The following is a 20,402-nucleotide window of genomic DNA, read 5'->3' as shown; positions in this document are numbered from 1 at the left end:
TCTATCAAGCTTGACATGAGCAAGGCGTTTGATCGGGTCGAGTGGGGTTTCATCAAAAGAGTCATGGAAAAATTGGGTTTTCATAACAATTGGGTCTCTCTGATCATGCAATGTATCTTTTCAGTCTCTTATTCTGTCATCATCAACGGATAAGCTTTTGGCTGCATCACTCCCACGAGGGGCCTTCGCCAAGGCGACCCTCTTTCTCCGGGGCTTTTTCTCCTGTGTGCCGAGGGCCTCTCTGCCCTTATCCATCAAGCCGCAAGAATTAAGGCCCTTTCTGGAATCTTAATCTGTAGGGGCTGCCCGCCCATCACCCACCTTTTCTTCGCGGATGATAGCCTTTTATTTTGCAAGGCTAATGTCATGGAATGCAATGTACTCATGAGCATCCTCGGAGTTTATGAATCTGCCTCTAGGCAAAAAATAAATCCCTACAAGTCCTCGGTCTTCTTCAGTCCAAATACCTCTCCTGCAGCTAGGGACGAGATCCTTAATTCTTTAGGACCAATGCAAGATTCCCGACACAAGAAGTATCTCGGCCTCCCTTCCTTGATTGGGAAATCAAAATCTCAAGTTTTTGCTGAAATTAAGGAGAGAGTGGGCAAGAAATTAGCGGGATGGAAAGGAAAACTTCTCTCCATTGGAGGTCGGGAAATTCTTATCAAAACCGTGGCACAAGCGGTGCCCACGTACACAATGAGTTGTTTTCAACTTCCAAATACCTTGTGTGATGACTTGGAAAGCATGATGAGAAACTTTTGGTGAAGCCAAAGGAACCATGAGTCAAAACTTGCATGAGTTAGTTGGAAAAAGATGTGTAAGTCCAAATTGTATGGTGGCATGGGCTTCCGGAACCTCCAAGCCTTTAACCTTGCCTTACTCGCAAAGCAAGGGTGGTGGATCCTCATTAATCCCACTTCTTTGGTTGCAAGGGTCTATAAAGCTAAGTACTTCCCTTTTGAGGATGTCCTTCACTCAAGGATTGGAAGCAACCCAAGCTACACTTGGAGAAGCATTTATAATAGTCTTCGGGTCCTAAAGGAAGGCACTCGTTGGAGGGTGGGTAATGGTAAGCGGATTCTCATTTGGGAAGATAGGTGGCTCCCAACTCCAACCACCTATAGAGTGACCTCGCCTCAATCAAATTTTGGCATCTTTCCAATGGTCTCTTCTCTCATTGATGAGGATACAAAATGGTGAAGAATGGATTTGGTAAGATCTATCTTTCTACCCCACGAGGCTGCTTCTATCCTCCAGATTCCTATCAGCTTTAGACTTCCTGACGATCAGCTTGTTTGGATAGGTAACAAAAGAGGTTCATTCACCGTGAAAAGCGCGTACTACATTGCTATGCGCATGATAGATGATCAAGATCTTGGTGAGTGCTCTGCTATGCACAGCCAAACCTCCTTCTGGAAAGCAATCTGGCATCTGAATATCCCCCCAAAGATCCGGATTTTTGCTTGGAAAGTTTGCAAAAACGGCCTTCCAACCATGCTAAATTTGCGCTGTCGGGGTCTAAATGTCTCAGGTTTCTGCCCAATCTGTGATAAGGAAATGGAGTCTATCCAACATGCTTTGTTTCTTTGCTCTCATGCCAAACTTACTTGGGCTAATTGGCCAGATTGCCCTGCAAGCTTTTCATCCCCAAATGCATCTTTTATGGACTCTGTTTCTAAGTTCATTGATTTAGGCCTGTTTGCGGATTTGGCTCTTTTTTTCTTTGTCCTTTGGTCAATATGGGGGAATAGAAATCAAGCCATTTTTGGGGACTCTGCACTTCCGCCAGCCATGGTTTGGGACACCGCAAAAAGAGCCCACTTGGATTTTGTTGACGCTAGGCTCTCCTTCCCCCTTGCTCCACCTCCTGCCCGTGCCCATTGGACTGCTCCCCCTGCCGGCTTCTTCAAGATTAACGTGGACGGAGCTACTAATGTTGGGGGTGGTAAGTCTTGCATTGGAGCTGTCATTCGAGATTCCTTAGGCTTCCCCATTGGTGCTCTCAGCCTGGTTCTTCCTTCTTGCTTCCCTGCTGAAATCACAGAAGCATATGCTCTGCTTCATGGTGTCCTCTTTGCCTCTGAAATGCAAGTCCACCAAGCTCTTTTTGAGTCCGACGCACTATCTATTATCCATGACTTAACCTCTGAGGTTTCTGGCAGCGACTTTGGGCACATCCTTGAGGACATTCGGGTAGCATCCAGCTCTTTCAGTTTTTGTTCCTTCCATCACTTGAAGCGCGAAGGTAACAGAGCTGCCCACTCCTTAGCACTAGAAGCTAAAAGCTCAGGCCAAACAAAAATATGGAAAGGAATCCCTCCCCCTTGGATTCAGGATATTCTTAGTGATGATCTATTGTAATAGCAGGCTTCCTGCCTCTGTTGTACATCTTTCTTATTGGAATGAAATCTCTTCCAAATTTCCCATCAAAAAAAAAAAAAAAATACAAGGAGTTTGGACTTGCTAGTTAATGCATTTATCATTACAAATACAAGTGGGAGTTTGGACATGCTAGTTTATGCATTTATCATTACAAATACAACAAGCATCTGGGAGCTAAAACCATAAGTGAATACAAAAATGGTTAAAGTCATAGCATGCAATCCATCTTCCTCAATAAATACACTGACAAGAATATCTAGCTCTTAAACAGAAGACAAATGTAGGCTCTGTAATTTCCACAGAATATAAACTTACCCTTCGGGCTCTTAAGATGCTTGCGGGAATAGTATCTTCTGCCAGCTACAAAGTAAAGATATGATACCAAGGTTTGGTTTTCAATGGTGTGATTTGAGGTGGAAAACTTGGCAGGCCGGCTTATACAACCTCTTGGTTGAAGCCTGTTCAAACTTCTTTGAGGTAGCTTCATTCTCTTCTAACCATTCTGAACAAAATATCTTATCCACCAAGATGAGCTTCGCAATTTGGCCTTCACAAAATGAACATTCTCATGTCATGTTCAACAAGTCAATGCTGCAAGTAAATTTTCTTTAACAGGAACCACAACATAACAACAGTTGCACAACAAAGGCACAAAAAGCAAAGACATCTTTGAAAAGCACTGTTCAAGTAATCAATTCTCAACCATCACTTTCCTGGATATCCTATTCTTAATTCAAAATATATAATTACTCAGTTTTCTGCTGTATATATCTGAGAAAAGCATCTAACTCTTTCGTTTAATAAAATTTAAAAATATTCATCCTTTTACTTAGATCAATTTAACAAACAAATAATAATTAATAATTTTGTCCAAACCATTGAAATTTATTGATAATTTTCATAACCTTGACCTCAATTTTGTTCAATTTAACTTCCAAGAAAACTTTGGGAAAGGAAGGAAACAAGATTCTTCAAGCACATGCTGAAACCAATTATTGCAAGAATTCATGGTTCAGTTTACTTACCTTAATTTGTATGCAATCAACCAAAGAGTTTAGTATTTCACAATTATTTATAAAATCTTTTAATGACAATTTATAAATTTACTTCTCTCAAGTTTTTATTCCATTAAATACAAAATCAGACAATATGACCACAATGTCTTAGAAAAAAATTGGTTTGCTCAATCATAACCAGTTTGTTTATGTTAGAGCAGCTTATAGAGCACTGACTTGTAGATAAAGAAATGGCATCAGAACATCTCTATAGCTTTTCACAACATTGCTGATAGTTTACTTCACACGTCTGAAATGCAGAGTTACTATTTTTCTTTCTTCCTTTTTTTTTTGGGGTGGGGGGGGTTGTGGGGGGTGAGGGGGGGATGTTGTTGGCTAGGATACTGCAGCTATATGCCAACCTTAAGTGCATTAATTCACCAATTAATGATTCAGCAAAAAAAAACACATAACAATTATACAGTTTTTCCTTCTTTTATTAGTAGAGGTCAGGCCTTGGTTTGAAGGCAAGTGCCTTCCACCAAAAGCAAAAGGTCATGGGTTTGAGTCTGAGAATCAACCTCTCCTAGCTTTGTGCACTTAGTACAACCTTTTGTTCTTCCTTTACTAGTAAGAGTTACACACACCCAATGTGTTGTGAACCCACAGCCTCACCCTCCATCCATTCTTGTGGAAGGGAGAAGTGTCATTTGAACCATAGCTCTTAGGAAATGAACAGTTTTTCAATTACGTCATCTTTTTCGAATCCAGGCCACATGTTGCCAAATTAAATTGCACAACAATGGCAATAAAGAAGCCAAGAGCTTTGTAGCTCAACTGGAACCTCCTAGTATTTTCAATGGAGTCATCCAAGATTCAAACCCCCCACCCCAACTATTGATGTATCCATACACCAAAAAACAAAAACAAAACAAAACAAAACAAAACAAAACCAATGACTAAAGAACATTTAGAAAAACATAATCACTTACTGGACAGCCAAATTTGGACAACTCCGCACCTTTCGCTCTACGCTGACCTGGATAACCTACACGTGGAACAAATCACCAAAATTTTAGAACTTTAAATCTTTTTGTGGTAAATAAAATTTAAAATAAATGGGGGGAAAATGACTAAGTAAAGATAAATTTTGCACGTCTGTGTCTATTACATTATGTCAAGTCCTTTTGCCATTCAAAAGATGATACAGCCTAGGTCACTGATTATGATGACAGATATCAAGGGGCATATCTCTAGAAGGGTACAATGCTTATTTAATTTGTCCCTAGCAATTAGAATCATTAAGCTAAATGTGAACAGTACTAGGGTAACTCCAAGAAGGGTAAAATACAATTAAACCAGATCCTGAAAGTTGAAAGTAAAGTCAAACTATCACAAAAGTGAGAATTGACAATTACAGTATTTACATAAGGGAGAGGGGATGGTGGTAAAAGCTTGTTCGAGAGAAATTCAAATATAATCAATACAAAAGCTTGAGCCATCCAAACGGTAATGTCATCCAAGAAAAGAACTGAAATTGTTCAGGATACATAGAACAACCCCCCCAAGTCCCCAATTTTTTTGAAAGAAAGAGGGGGGGGTGAGGGGGAGGGGGGGAAGATCATTGTTGTTGCTGCACAGGAATTGCATTCTGGGAAGGGAACATGGCAAAAGAGAAAGAACAAGGGGATATCACATTGTCATTGTTTTATACGGTAGACTTCAGAATAACCATAATTACAAGTGAGTACAGCACCAAAGTTATTGGCCAATTTTTAACGGTAAAGATAGCAAAAGAGAGAACACTTGGGAAGATGACATAATTCCTTGTTCAGACAGTTCACTGAGAGTAAGAATCTGATGACAATCAAACATAGCAGCAAAGTTTTTCAGTAATTTTTCTCTCCTATAGTTCCCAAAGAAACAAGCTAAGTTAGAATATCAGCCATCAATTTGGCAAACCTGGTCTTATTGATCAAATGAAATCAGCTGAATCAGCCCCCATTAGTGTCATCAACTTCTTGTTCATTTTAAGTTTTCAACTAATGAGCACAAAATGTTTCACAACCTGAAAGTGCATAAGCCTTATAAGGAATTACCAGAAAATATAACCACACCATCTGCGGATACCCTCATCAACTCTGGAAGGGTTTTGTTGAGATACTTTGGGGACAGGTATTACAATGCATCTGACACTATAACAACAGAAAATGATTTTGGCCTGTAGGGCAAAGAAAACTTGATATCAGCCACCCGTACAATGCCTTTACGCACAAGACTCCTGCAGCTGGCATCAGTATCATCTAATTCATATGGTTCCACACCCCATGCTTCAGTATCCTCTTCTTTCAACAATTTAGATACCACCAGACAGGTATCAGGGCCCACATGCAACACTTTATGCATGCTGTCACCATAAGCTTTCTTTAGAATAGGAAATGCTCTCTGAACTTCTAATGTACATGAAACACCACCTGCATATTTGCACTCGTAATTTGTTAAGTTAAAAAATAAAAAATCATCTCCCAAAATTTGCATTACTAAAAGTACTAAACAGTCAGACAAATACTGCAGAGATTAGCGATGCTTACAACCAGAGGACAGTGCATGCAAACTACATAAATATAGTAAACAGATAGTTCAATAATCACCTTTTGCGTACTTCTATCCCAACTCGATAAGATTCAGATTTCACTACATATTCATTAGATTGAAAACCCCAAATCAGGGTAAGATGGATGTCAATCAGGATATTAAGAATGATTGGAAAAACCATGTAAGACCTCAAAGATTCTTGAATATAGATTGGGAGGAAGTAAAGGGCATGAGGCCCCACAGTTAGGGAAACTCATCCTCCCTCTCAAAAAGATTCCAATTTTATAGCCCATCACTATTTCACTCCATTCATCCTCCTATTATTATAAACCTTAAGCCTCTAACAAGTCAACCTTTAAAATCATTAGCAATCACGCAAGAGAAAGGAAGAGAGAGATCCAACATCTATAGGCATGTGCAGTACTCCTGTATAATACATACTTCAGAATGAAGGCAACGCTGCCCACAAAACATATTGTGATACTAGGATCCATAAAGACAGGAGTATAAACATCATTTCCCATTCATCGTAGAATTGAAAACTATGTTATCATCCATATGCCTAAGGAAAATCAAACCACCACAAATTTCAGATGGTTTTTAATACCAATCCCATGGATAAACATGTGTGCTAATATTTTAATGAAGGGAGGGAAAACAACTAAGAAATTCAATGGATCCAGTGTACATGAATCAATAAACAATAACCTTCACATACTGCAAAACACTCAACAGTTGCATTCAATATGCAAAATCTTTGAAGAATTGAAAACCTATAACAACAGGAGTACAAGACAATGTCAATAATATTTACCTTCAACTTTACTTACAACTTCTATATCACCGCTTGGTTCACCTGTCATGCAAAATCCATTGAACAAAAGACATGTCATAGAAAGTAAGACTGACCTTGGAAACAAAAAGAAAATGAGATTATCAAACTTAGTTCATGAACCTTCCTTTATTTTTTTTTTTAGTTTTCTTTTTTCTTTTTTCTTTTTTTCTTTCGCTGACCCACAGCCTGCAGTCAGACATTTTACTTACTTAAGCATTCATTGGTTTGATAAGAGTAGAGACAAGGAGAGGTTCATGAAACTTTTTTGTTCCAAGTATTCAAGTGCACAAACTACATACAAACCTGAACCACTATAGAAATAACCAATAACAAGGATTGCGCCCTGAAATTTTCAAATAACAGTTCTATGAAAAAGAGTGTAAATGTAGAAATAGTGATCAAACCCAACAGACATTAACTAACCTCTAAATAAATAAGGCTTTAAAATAATTTCAATGGAGTCTTACAATTTTTTTTTTTTTTTTTGGGTGTGGGGTGGGAGGTGTCACTTAATGATATAGAAAGCTTTTATCATAGATAAAACATACAATAGACAAATCAACATAAACCCAAAAGCTCATCATTCATAATTATACATATGATTCTAAATAAACTAGAAAGTTCAGAAGCTTGTCATTCATTGTTCATAATCAATATGATTCTAAATAAATTAGAGTAAGCCAATCATTGGGGTCCATATCATGACAGCAAATCACAAACAGTAGAAGCTTTATCCTTTTTCTCACATACATATTATAGCCATGCTGGAAATTGCAACCCTTGGCATAAACAAGAACTCTAGTATCATCCCTGTTGATAAAAAATCATTATTAAAAAATAAATAAATAAACAATAAAAGGGAATACTAAAACACATCATACCATGATATCTAATGGCAATGAAAAATAACGCTCTAGTTAATTCAATATGTCAATAATGGTAATTAGTTCATAATTATGATAAGAATCTCAAACTACAATCACTACAAGGTGTCAATAGCAAACTGTGTTAATACTACTGCATGATTATATTTATTCTAACAAGAAATAAATAATTAAACACAATGGCTTTACCAAAGTTCACACACCATTAAAACATGTTTACTGAATTTAAAATTTCAAATAAGAAATTACATCAATCAATTTATTATATCAAGTAAATAACCACATTAAACATGGAGCAAATAATGTAGGTTCTTCTAAGCCAAAGGAAAATTTAGTCCATTATCCAAGCATGTTAGCTATTAAGCATGTTATGCTTTGTTTATTGTTTTTGCCTTTAGTATTTTATAAGATTTACTAGTTATATCAAAGATGAAGATAGGATCATTGTAGGCAGCCTGAGCCTATAATCTGATCTTCTATCATCTTCAATTCAATCTTATTAATTATCTTCCTTTCACTGTGATATCGTTTTATTCTTAGAACCTTTGTAAGCATCAATTTGCTTTATAAATGACATCTTTAGGGCAATTCATTTTAGATCTACACTAGATCTATATTTTTTTTAGCCGGGGAAAAAAAAAAACCCTTCTTTGTTGCTTGGTTTGTTACTTCTCAACTGATCTTCACGTTCTCGTGTGGTACCTCTATATATGTATCTAATCCTGTAACACCATAAACCCTAGTTATTTGCTTAGGAGAGGACCAGAAGATACTCAATTTATCTATCTTAATCAATCATGTTATCAACAAGTATGTTGGAGTCCATTCAGTATTCCTCCATAACGATTACAATTTCATGAGTCATGACAGCTATCAAAAAAAAAAAAAAAATGATTACAATGTCATGACAAATCCTATCCTAAAGTGTGAAGGGCCTAGGAAGTAAAATAAAGTTATGGTTCTTTGGTTGGAACATCCTGGTCTTTCCAATGGAAAGATCCAAGGTTCAATTCCCCTCTACCCCCAACTATTGATGTACCAAAAAAGTAAACAAGACAAGTCTTTTATTAGGGTATGTTATATATTGTTTATATTATTGTGTATTTAGCATGTTATAGTGTCATGACTCACTTATTCATTTGGAATGTGTGTGATACCCCTATATTTATTACTCATTTTGCGTACCTCAAGGCTTCTTTTCAAGAGAATCACACAGACTAATTCAAAAAAAAAAAAAAAAAAAACCATGAAAATTTGGGTTGCAGAAAAATTGATATAAAATTACAAATTGAGAAGATTCTTTGATTTCTCTCTAAACAAGATCTGATGAGGATGACCATCAATCCAGCTAATTTGTTCACTAAAGCTTATTCAAAATAGAAATGTACTAGTGAAACTTAAGAACTAAAATTATAGCATGTTCATCACAATATGTCTACTTAATTGTTATCGAGGTCAATACATTAAGTCTGTGAACTGCATCTATATAAATAGGTGAGTTAAGATGGAAGCATCTGATGCAGGTTGGTCCTTCATATAACATTCAAATTTTCTATCAAATGATGTTGTGGCCAACATGAATGGAAATACTTTTAATAATTCAACCACTACTATTCAAGTTGTTTATGATATCAAACTTTATTTTGCACCTTACAACCAGTGGAGGGGGGTGATTTGAACCCAATTTCTCTCAATTGAAAGAATCAGAAACCTGACATTGATTTTGACGAACTAACCTTTGTATCAAAATGAAAAATGGTTTTTGGACAAACTCTTTAATGTAATACCAAATGGATGTTTATTTGATGTTTTTTTATTTTTTATTTTTCTCTTATCTTTGGCCCCCTAGCTTGAGATTCGGGTCCATCCCTGCCTAGTACCCAACTATGAGTTGTTCTCCTTCGATAAGAACATTTAACTTGAGTAGCATTACCGATTTTGACGACAATGATCCAAGTCCATGTCTGGGGTTACAACATCGTGAAGCAGATGATTTTGTAAGCTTTTTAATCCTTGTTTTTGCTTTTGAATGTATTTAAATTTTATTTATTTATTTTTTCGAACCTTCGACACGTTTTTTAAATAGAATGCTCATAATGTTTGAATATTCTGCTAGCAAAATTACCAATTTTAACGCTAATGGAAGAAGGATCTTTCTCAATCATGGTCAAATACTTGTTTATTATTTTAAGAAGAGAGTTCAATTTTCAGGGGATGTTCTAAATTGGGTTCGTATCTCTACAGAGTGAAATGTATCTCATCCATTTTCTTCTCAGAAGCCAGGATTGATACCATTCTTTACTAGTATTATAATACCGGTAGAGAATGCTACCAATCCTGGCTTCTAAGAAGAAAATGGATAAGATCAATTCACCTCTGTAGAGATACAAACCCGATTTAGAACATCCCAGAAAATAGACCTCTCTTCTTAAAATTTAAAATAATACACAAGTATATAACCAAGATCGAGAAAGATCATTCCTCCATTAGCGTTAAAATTGGTAATTTTGTCAGAAACATTATGACTGTTCTTTTTTAAGAACACATCGAAGGTCCAAAAAATTAATTAATTAATTAAATACATTCATTCAGTGACGAAAAAATCTTACAAAATCATCTGGTTCAGGACGTTATAACCCCAAACATGGATCTGGATCATCGTCCTCAAAATCGGTGATACTACTCAAGTCAAATCCCAAACTAAGAGTCTTGCCTAGTACCCAACTATGAGTTGTTCTCCTTCGATAAGAACATTTGACTTGAGTAGCATTACCGATTTTGACGACAATGATCTAGATCCATGTATGGGGTTACAAAGTCATGAAGTAGATGATTTTGTAAGTTTTTTAATCCCTGTTTTTACTTTTGAATGTATTTAAATTTTTTTTTTTCGAACCTTCGACGTGTTTTTTAAATAGAATGCTCATAATGTTTGAATATTCTGCTAGCAAAATTACCAATTTTAACGCTAATGGAAGAAGGATCTTTCTCGATCATGGTCAAATACTTGTTTATTATTTTAAGAAGAGAGGTCAATTTTCAGGGGATGTTCTAAATTGGGTTCGTATCTCTACAGAGTGAAATGTATCTCATCCATTTTCTTCTCAGAAGCCAGGATTGATACCATTCTTTACCAGTATTATAATACCGGTAGAGAATGCTATCAATCCTGGCTTCTAAGAAGAAAATGGATAAGATACATTCCCCTCTGTAGAGATACAAACCCAATTTAGAACATCCCAAAAAATAGACCTCTCTTCTTAAAATTTAAAATAATACACAAGTATATAACCAAGATCGAGAAAGATCCTTCCTCCATTAGCGTTAAAATTGGTAATTTTGTCAGAAACATTATGAGCGTTCTTTTTTGAGAACACATCGAAGGTTCAAAAAATTAATTAATTAATTAAATACATTCAATCAATGACGAAAAAATCTTACAAAATCATCTGGTTCAGGACGTTATAACCCCAAACATGGATCTGGATCATTGTCCTCAAAATCGGTGATACTACTCAAGTCAAATCCCAAACTAAGAGTCCTGCCTAGTACCCAACTATGAGTTGTTCTCCTTCGATAAGAACATTTGACTTGAGTAGCATTACCGATTTTGATGACAATAATTCAGATCCATGTATGGGGTTACAATATCATGAAGCAGATGATTTTGTAAGTTTTTTAATCCCTATTTTTTGCTTTTGAATGTATTTAAATTTTATTTATTTATTTTTTCAAACCTTCAACGCGTTTTTTAAATAGAATGCTCATAATGTTTGAATATTCTGCTAGCAAAATTACCAATTTTAACGCTAATGGAAGAAGGATCTTTCTCGATCATGGTCAAATACTTGTTTATCATTTTAAGAAGAGAGGTCAATTTTCAGGGGATGTTCTAAATTGGGTTCATATCTCTAAGAGTGGAATGTATTTCATCCATTTTCTTCTTAGAAGCCAGGATTGATACCATTTTTTACTAGTATTATAATACCGTTAGAAAATACTACCAATCCTGGCTTCTAATAAGAAAATGGATGAGATACATTCCCCTCTGTAGAGATACAAACCCAATTCAGAACATCCCCAGAAAATAGACCTCTCTTCTTAAAATTTAAAATAATACACAAGTATATAACCAAGATCGAGAAAGATCATTCCTCCATTAGTGTTAAAATTGGTAATTTTGCCAGAAACATTATGAGCGTTCTTTTTTAAGAAAAGATCGAAGGTCCAAAAACTAAATAAATTAATTAATTAATTAAATACATTCAAACAGTGACGAAACAATCTTACAAAATCATCTGGTTCAGGATGTTATAACCCCAACATAGATCGGGATCATTGTCCTCAAAATCAGTGATACTACTCAAGTCAAATCCCAAACTAAGAGTCCAGCTCATAGTTGGGTACAAGGCAGGGACGGACCCGAATCCCAAGCTAAGAGGCCAGAAATAAGCGAAAAAAAAAAAAAATCAAATAAACATTCATATGGTGTTACATTAAAGAGTTCGCGTCCAAAAACCATTTTTCATTCTGTTACAAAGATTAGTTCATCAAAATCAATGTTAGGTTTTGAAGTTGAAGGAAAGAAAAAAAAATTACTTGAAGCAAAACGGAGGTTGGAGGCTGCAGCGGCTGGCGTCGGAGGTGGGGTGGGCAGATAAAGCAGGGCGGCGGCGGCGACTGGAGGTGCGTGACCTCTAGGTCAGTCTCTGCCTCACTAGGTTGATCAGTCAGTGGATGTGGGTCAATGGCAGTGAGGTGAGTCTCGCATGGTGGACAACGGTTGTGGTGGCGGTGGCTTGGATGGCGGCGGCGTAATGCAGAGTCACTCACATCACTCTCTTCTCTAGTCACTCGGTCTCTCTCTCTTGACGAATCCCATCTTTTTTTCTTTTTCTTTTCTGAATTAGGTTAAGTCGTAACCTTGGGTTTGAATTGGGCTCTTAATTTTTTTAGTTGGGCTAGCTAGGCCATCTCGGCTGTTAGGGGAGAGGCCAAGGTTTAAAAAAAGGGGCCGAACCCTAAAAGAGTCTAAAAAGGGGCCAAGGTTAGGATTCGTTCCAAACCAATTTTTTTTTTTTTTTTTATATAAAATATAATTCTACTCTAACCTAATCTAAGTGTATATGTGTGTGAAACTTCCTCCTAGAGACTTGAACTCCGGTCCTTGCCCCCCACACTCCACAAGCACTTATACTTGTAGAGTGACCATCGCACCAAAGGAGTGCGGTAAACCAAGTTTTAAATTCATAAAACTTGTCTTTTATTGTCAGGTGTGACAAGTTAGAGTTTTCTTCTCACTGAATTTTATCTATTTATCTTTATTCACAATAATGACCAATTATTTGGTCCATGTCATGCATTATTTTTGTTAAATGTGGTAAATTAAGTAGATTCATTTATTTGATAAAAGCCAAAAATTAGGTAATTTTTTTTTTTGACAAAAAAGTGGTAGATTTATTTATGGCGAAAACAACGTATTAGTCCTTACATTTTGGGGTCACAGTCAATTTAGTCCCTACATTTTGATAGCAGTCAATTTGGTCTCCATTATTTTCAATTTGCAATTAATTTGGTCCCTACCGTTAACTTACTCATGGAAACTACCTATGTGGCAAACGGTGTGCTTAGTTGACACAATTAAAGCTGACATGGCTACTAAAATAATAATAATAAATGTCATGTCAGTATCTAAATAAAAAATAATAATTTATCAATTTTAATTAAAAAAAAAGGAAAAAAGCCAAATGATATTAAACACGAACCCACATTTGAGAACCCACATCTCTATAAATCAAAATCAAAATTCAACAAACTCAAATCCAATTCTAATCAATCTCAACAAATTCAAATCAATATTAATCAAACCCAAATCAACCTCCGCAATTCTCGGTTCTTCAATCCCTCGCTTATATCAACAAAACCCATTAACAACAAACTTCAAACTAGCAACCCATGTCCCATTATTCGAACCTAGTGATCTCAGATCTTGCATCATGTTCAAGATTAGATGGGTTCATGATAGTGTTGGAAAAACACATGTTTATATCGCATACAAAACATACGCAGCAAAAAATTAACAGATCTACTTCATTCACAATTGATAACATGTACTATATAAATTTCAGAATATAAGAACAAGAGAGTGTACCTTAGTGTGGCGAAATTCAAAACCAAAGATTTGAAGTACTTGGGAACACTTTTAATTTTCACTCCAATTCCACTTGTGTCCAAGAAGTGTGGTCTCTCAATCAGTTTATATGTGTATGTTCAAGGGAGAATAAGAGAGTGTCTTACACTCACATACAAATCATTTTATTCACACATAAAATTCTATATGTTTCTGTCCTTATAATTGATTATCTAATTAGGCTAACCTTTTGGGTCATTTCAATTGAGTTTTAGTATGTTGCTTGGAGTAGGACCAAAAGGGAACAAATAAGACTCTAGCTCCAATGAGTTTTGGGCTTTTCTGTCAACTCTTGACAAATCCAAAATTACTATTAATTATATTTAATGTTACTATATAAATATAATTGCACTCTAAGAATTATTAATAAATTATATCCCAAAAATTTATTATACATTCAACCCATTCATAAAATATTTATAGTAATACAAAGTCATGTATGTTAACTACCACTTTGAAGATTAATATATCTTAATCCTTGAGTATCCGTTTAATCGTTTAAGTTATTTATCATACTAAAGTATATATTTATGAAATCCAATTTCATAAATATATACTTTAGTAACTCCTTACTAAAGTGATTAGGACTAATATTCTGAATAACCAAACTCATTAAACTTATCTCAAGAGAATATTTTATATCTCCATTAATCAATATTTTATATCTCAAGAGAATATTTTAAACTTATCTCAAGAGAATATTTTATATCTCCATGAAGACAACAGCAATGTAATCATGAGAATTTAAAGGACTAGGAAGTTAAATTTCAGACAAGTTCAACAGAGATGCTTATGCTATAGAGCAGTAACTTACTTCGAGCATCCCACAAACGAACAGTCTTGTCACCTGACGCAGTAGCAATTAGATCGCCATGTTTGGGATCCCAACACAGCTGATCTACACTATCAGTGTGACCCTTCAATTCAATATCCTTAACCTTACCCTGTAAAAACCATATGGAGTCATCCCCATTATTATTTTTGTTATCATTTATTAATATAATAATAAGCAAGTATTGCCAAAGGTAAGCTCCATGAAAAATGGTTTCAAAGTTAAAACCCTCTTCCACATTTCTAGAGATGAATATGGTTCCATGTCATTTAAAATCGTTCCCTGATGCAGAGTAGTGCTATAGCCTATAGGTACTACAACTTAATATAAATCTAACAAAAAACGAAGTCTTGACCATGAAATAAAGAAAACACTCCACTTCAAAAGATGCCCAATTGGATTTTTTTTTTTTTAATTTATGGTAAATAAAATTCAAAGAAATCAAAATAAAATAAAAATTTAAAGAGGGGAAGTAGGAGTTCATACATGGCCGTGTGGCTCAATGTGCCAAAGTCGAGCGGTTTGATCGACAGAACCGGAAGCGAGCTTTGTGCCGGTGCAATTCCAAGCCACCGAATGCACCTGAAAAGTATCATTCAAATCAAATCATCAATTCCTTCTTCTTCTTCTCCTCTAGGGTTGCCCCAGTGAAAAAAAAAATACAAAATCGGAAATTGAATATTAATGAAGAGAGAATAGAAGCAAAAAAAATCGTCAATTTTCACACAAAAGAAAAACCACATAAAATCGAACCACAAAAAAAAAAAAAAAAAAAAAAAAAAAAACCCTAAAATCATGCAAAATTTTCCGATCGAGAATCAAATAAATCAAAGCGCAAAGACGAGAATAGAAGCTTACCTTGATGAGGAGAAGAAACGAATTCAAAAAGCTGAAAGAAAGAGAAAATCAGAAAAACCTAATAGCTTTGAGAATGGAGGAGCGGTGGCGGCGGCGGAGAAGTGGAGGGACTGTGCAGTGGAAGGAAAGAAAGGAATGAGGGTGAGGGCGTGAGGCGGCTGAAGTGAAATGTAGAGAGTAGGGTTTTTTCTTTTTATGTTTGAAGTTGGTGTATAAAACGACGTAGTTTTGTAGGAGAGAAAAACATAAAATATTAAAACGATTGTAGCAAGGTTCGAACCCGGATCAAGTATAATCATACGCGAGTCTTACCACTAGACTAGTGGTACACATCCCTTAACATCTTGTACATATTTATATTTAATACATATCGGTCGGTTTGAGAGAAACTTAAAAAATGAAAAAACAAAAAACTGTTCAAAAGGAACGAACCTGAGACATAAGAGCATTCACATCAGCTCGTTTAAAAGATTCCATCTATTTTACACTAAAAACCTACTTTTTCTATTTTACAAGATCACTTTTACAAAACTCCTACATCAGTATATCTATTATACACTCTTAACTTATTTAAATAATATTTTTTTATTATTATTTTATTAATAAATATCTCTTCATTAATATATATATTTTTTTCCACTCCACAATCTCAACCGTGGCTCTATCTATCTATCGTCCTCTGCCTTACTTTCTAGTTCTCCCTAAACTCTCTTCCTCACTCAAATCTCAAACCCAGATCGGCAGCAGTCAGCAGCAACCTCACGGTGGCAGATCGGCGGCAACCTGGCGGCGGTAGATCGGCAGCAAACTGGAGGAGCAGATCGACGACAGATCAGTGGTAAATCGGGGCAAATCCAACTAGTTTTCCGATGGGTTTTTCATGTGGGTTTCTGTTGGATTTTTCATATGGGTTTTTCCGATGGGTTTCCGGTGGGTCTGTGTGGTTGGTGCTGTGTTGAGTTGTAGCGATTAGGTTGATTTTGGGTTTCTGTTGATTTTGGGGTGGGTTGATTTTTGGGTTTCTGTTGATTTTGGGATATTTTCTGTGCTAGGTTGCGGTGTTTGGTGGTGGCGCTGGGTTTGGTGGTTGGGTTTGTTGTAGTTTGGTGGTGGCGCTGGCTTCTTCCCCGCGCTAGTCTGTTGCAGTTTGATAGAGGAGAGAGAAAAAAAGAATTAAAAAATCGTTTACACGGTGAACAGTAACCGTGTATATATGCACGGTTACTGTTCATTTTGCAAGACATCATGGATATTTAGACATTTTTACATGAACTGATGTGGAAGGATTTTGGGAAAAAATGTGTAAATTGGAGCATTTTTTGTATTTTATATGGGTATCCACGAGCTGGTGTGGATGCTCTGAAATTGAAACACATACGTGCTCAACAATACGGCAACATACATTTAATTGATGTACATTACCTATAATAATATATATAGTCTACAAAATAATAATAATAATAATAATAATAATAATAGGCGTTTTTGGTCTTTTTTTTAAGTCATCGAGGGTATTTTGGTATTTTTTCAGGCATGGGGTATTTTGGTCATTTTTAGGTTTTGGGAGTGTTTCGGTTGTTATAAATTACTAATTAATAACAATATAATTAATACTCCCAATTATGTAAATATATTTTAATACTACAAATTAATGAGTATAATTTAATAATTAATTAGAGTTAATATAATACATCAAATTAATAAAATATAATTTAACACTACAAATTAATAAAATGAAATATATTATTTAATAAAAATATATTTTAATAATTCAATATGTTATTAACATGCATGCCAATTTTCAACCAATTGCATGTAATTTACCACATCTTTAAACTCATCCTTTATGATTTTCAACTTTTTTAAACAATTGATTGAACATGGCTATTAATCTTTGAAAAATTTTTTATATGAAGATAATGTAATCTAACGGTAGATTTGTCACATCGAAATTCACATCGAATTAAGAAATATAGGGTTAGGTTCAAGTTACACTTGATGTAACTCTAAAAAATGTTACACCAACTAATAACTTATTGTTGAATTCATATTTTGAAAATCCAACCATTAGATCACATTTTCTATCTGTTCTTAACATGCATATCAATTTTCATGTCAATCGGGTGTAATTTACCATTTGATCTTTAAACTCATCTTTTATACGTTATTTTGAACTATAAAAACTTGAATTTAAACAATTGATTGATGACATAGCTATAAATCTCTGATCACATTGAAATTTTGTAAGCATGAAAAATATATGAAGATAATGTAATCTAACGGTAGATTTGTCAAAATTCACATTGAATTAAGAAATATAAGGTTGGGTTCAAGTTACACTTGATGTAACTTTAAAAAATGTCACACCAACCAATAATTTATTGTTGAATTCATATTTTGAAAATCCAACCGTTGGATCACATTTTTTTATATGTTTTTAACATGCATTCCAATTTTCTTGCCAATCGGATGTAATTTACCCTTTAATCTTTAAACTCATCTTTTATGCGTTATTTTAAACTACGAAAACTTTAATTTAAACAATTGATTGATGACATAGTTATAAATCTCTGATCACATTGAAATTTTGTAAGCATGAAAAATATATGAAGATAATGTAATCTAACGGTAGATTTGTCAAAATTCACATCGAATTAAGAAATATAGGGTTGGGTTCAAGTTACACTTGATGTAACTTTAAAAAATATCACACCAACCAATAACTTATTGTTGAATTCATATTTTGAAAATCCAACTGTTAGATCACATTTTCTATATGTTTTTAACATGCATGCCAATTTTCTTACCAATCGGATGTAATTTACCCTTTGATCTTTAAACTCATATTTTATGTGTTATTTTAAACTACGACAACTTGAATTTAAACAATTGATTGATGATATAGTTATAAATCTCTGATCACATTGAAATTTTGTAAGCATGAAAAATATATGAGATAATGTAATCTAACGGTAGATTTGTCAAAATTCACATCGAATTAAGAAATATAGGGTTGGGTTCAAGTTACACTTGATGTAACTCTAAAAAATGTCACACCAACCAATAATTTATTGTTGAATTCATATTTTGAAAATCCATCTGTTGGATCACATTTTCTATATGTTTTTAACATGCATGCCAATTTTCTTGCCAATTGGATGTAATTTACCCTTTGATCTTTAAACTCATCTTTTATGCGTTATTTTAAACTATGAAAACTTGAATTTAAACAATTGATTGATGACATGGCTATTAATCTTTGATTACCTTGAAATTTTTTAAGCATGATAAATATATGAAGATAATGTAATCCAACGGTAGATTTGTCAAAATTCACATAAAATTAAGAAATATAGAGTTGGATTCAAGTTACACTTGATGTAACTCTAAAAAATGTTACACCAACCAATAACTTATTGTTGAATTCATATTTTAAAAATCTAACCGTTGGATCACATTTTCTATTTTTTCTTAACATGCATGTCAATTTTCATTCCAATTAGGTGTAATTTACCACTTGATATTTAAACTCATCTTTTACGCGTTATTTTAAATTACAAAAACTTGAATTTAAATAATTGATTGATGACATGACTATTAATCTTTGATCACCTTGAAATTTTGTATGCTTGAAAAATATATAAAGATAATGTAATCTGGTGGTAGATTTTTCAAAATTCACATTGAATTAAGAAATATAGGGTTGGGTTCAAGTTATACTTGATGTAACTCTAAAAAATATTACACCAACTAATATCTTATTGTTGAATTCATATTTTTAAAATCCAACCATTGGATCACATTTTATATTTGTTCTTAACATGCATGCCAATTTTCATGCATATCGGGTGTAATTTACCATTTGATCTTTAAACTCATCTTTTATGCGTTGTTTTAAATTACAAAAACTTGAATTTAAACAATTGATTGATGGCATAACTATTAATCTTTGATCACCTTGAAATTTTTTATGCGTAAAAAATATATGTAGATAATGTAATCTAACGGTAGATTTGTCAAAATTCACATCGAATTAAGAAATATAGCGTTGGGTTCAAGTTACACTTGATGTAACTCTAAAAAATGTTACACCAATCAATAACTTATTGTTGAATTCATATTTTGAAAATCCAACTATTTGATCACATTTTCTATATGTTCTTAATATGCATGCCAATTTTCATGCCAATCGGGTGTAATTTACCATTGATCTTCAAACTCATCTTTTATGTGTTATTTTAAATTACAAAAACTTGAATTTAAACAATTTATTGATGACATGACTATTAATTTTTGATCACCTTGAAATTTTGTATGCTTGAAAAATAAATGAAGATAATGTAATCTAATGGTAGATTTGTGAAAATTCACATCGAATTAAGAAATATAGCGTTGGGTTCAAGTTACACTTGATGTAACTCTAAAAAATGTTACACCAACAGATAACTTATTGTTGAATTCATATTTTGAAAATCCAACCGTTGGATCACATTTTCTATTTGTTTTTAACATGCCTGCCAATTTTCATGCTAATCGGGTGTAATTTACCATTTGATCTTTAAACTCATCATTTATGCGTTATTTTAAATTACAAAAAACTTGAATTTAAATAATTAATTGATGACATGACTATTAATCTTTGATCAACTTGAAATTTTGTATGCATGAAAAATATATGAAGATAATGTAATCTAACGGTACATTTGTCAAAATTCACATCGAATTAAGAAATATATCGTTGGGTTCTAGTTACACTTGATGTAACTCTAAAAAATATTACACCAACCAATAACTTATTGTTGAATTCAAATTTTGAAAATCCAACCGT

General features: G+C 34.1%; 1 pseudogene; it reads right to left on the bottom strand.

Moving 5' to 3' along the window:
- Window positions 1-2,463: 2,463 nt before the first annotated feature.
- On the bottom strand, window positions 2,464-15,595 carry LOC115968560 (annotated as a pseudogene).
- Between the last annotated feature and the right edge of the window lie 4,807 nt (window positions 15,596-20,402).

The sequence above is a fragment of the Quercus lobata genome, chromosome 11, assembly GCF_001633185.2.
Source record: "Quercus lobata isolate SW786 chromosome 11, ValleyOak3.0 Primary Assembly, whole genome shotgun sequence".
NCBI lineage: Eukaryota > Viridiplantae > Streptophyta > Magnoliopsida > Fagales > Fagaceae > Quercus > Quercus lobata.
Note: the sequence above shows the minus strand (reverse complement) of the source record. Positions and strands in the feature narration are given on the sequence as shown.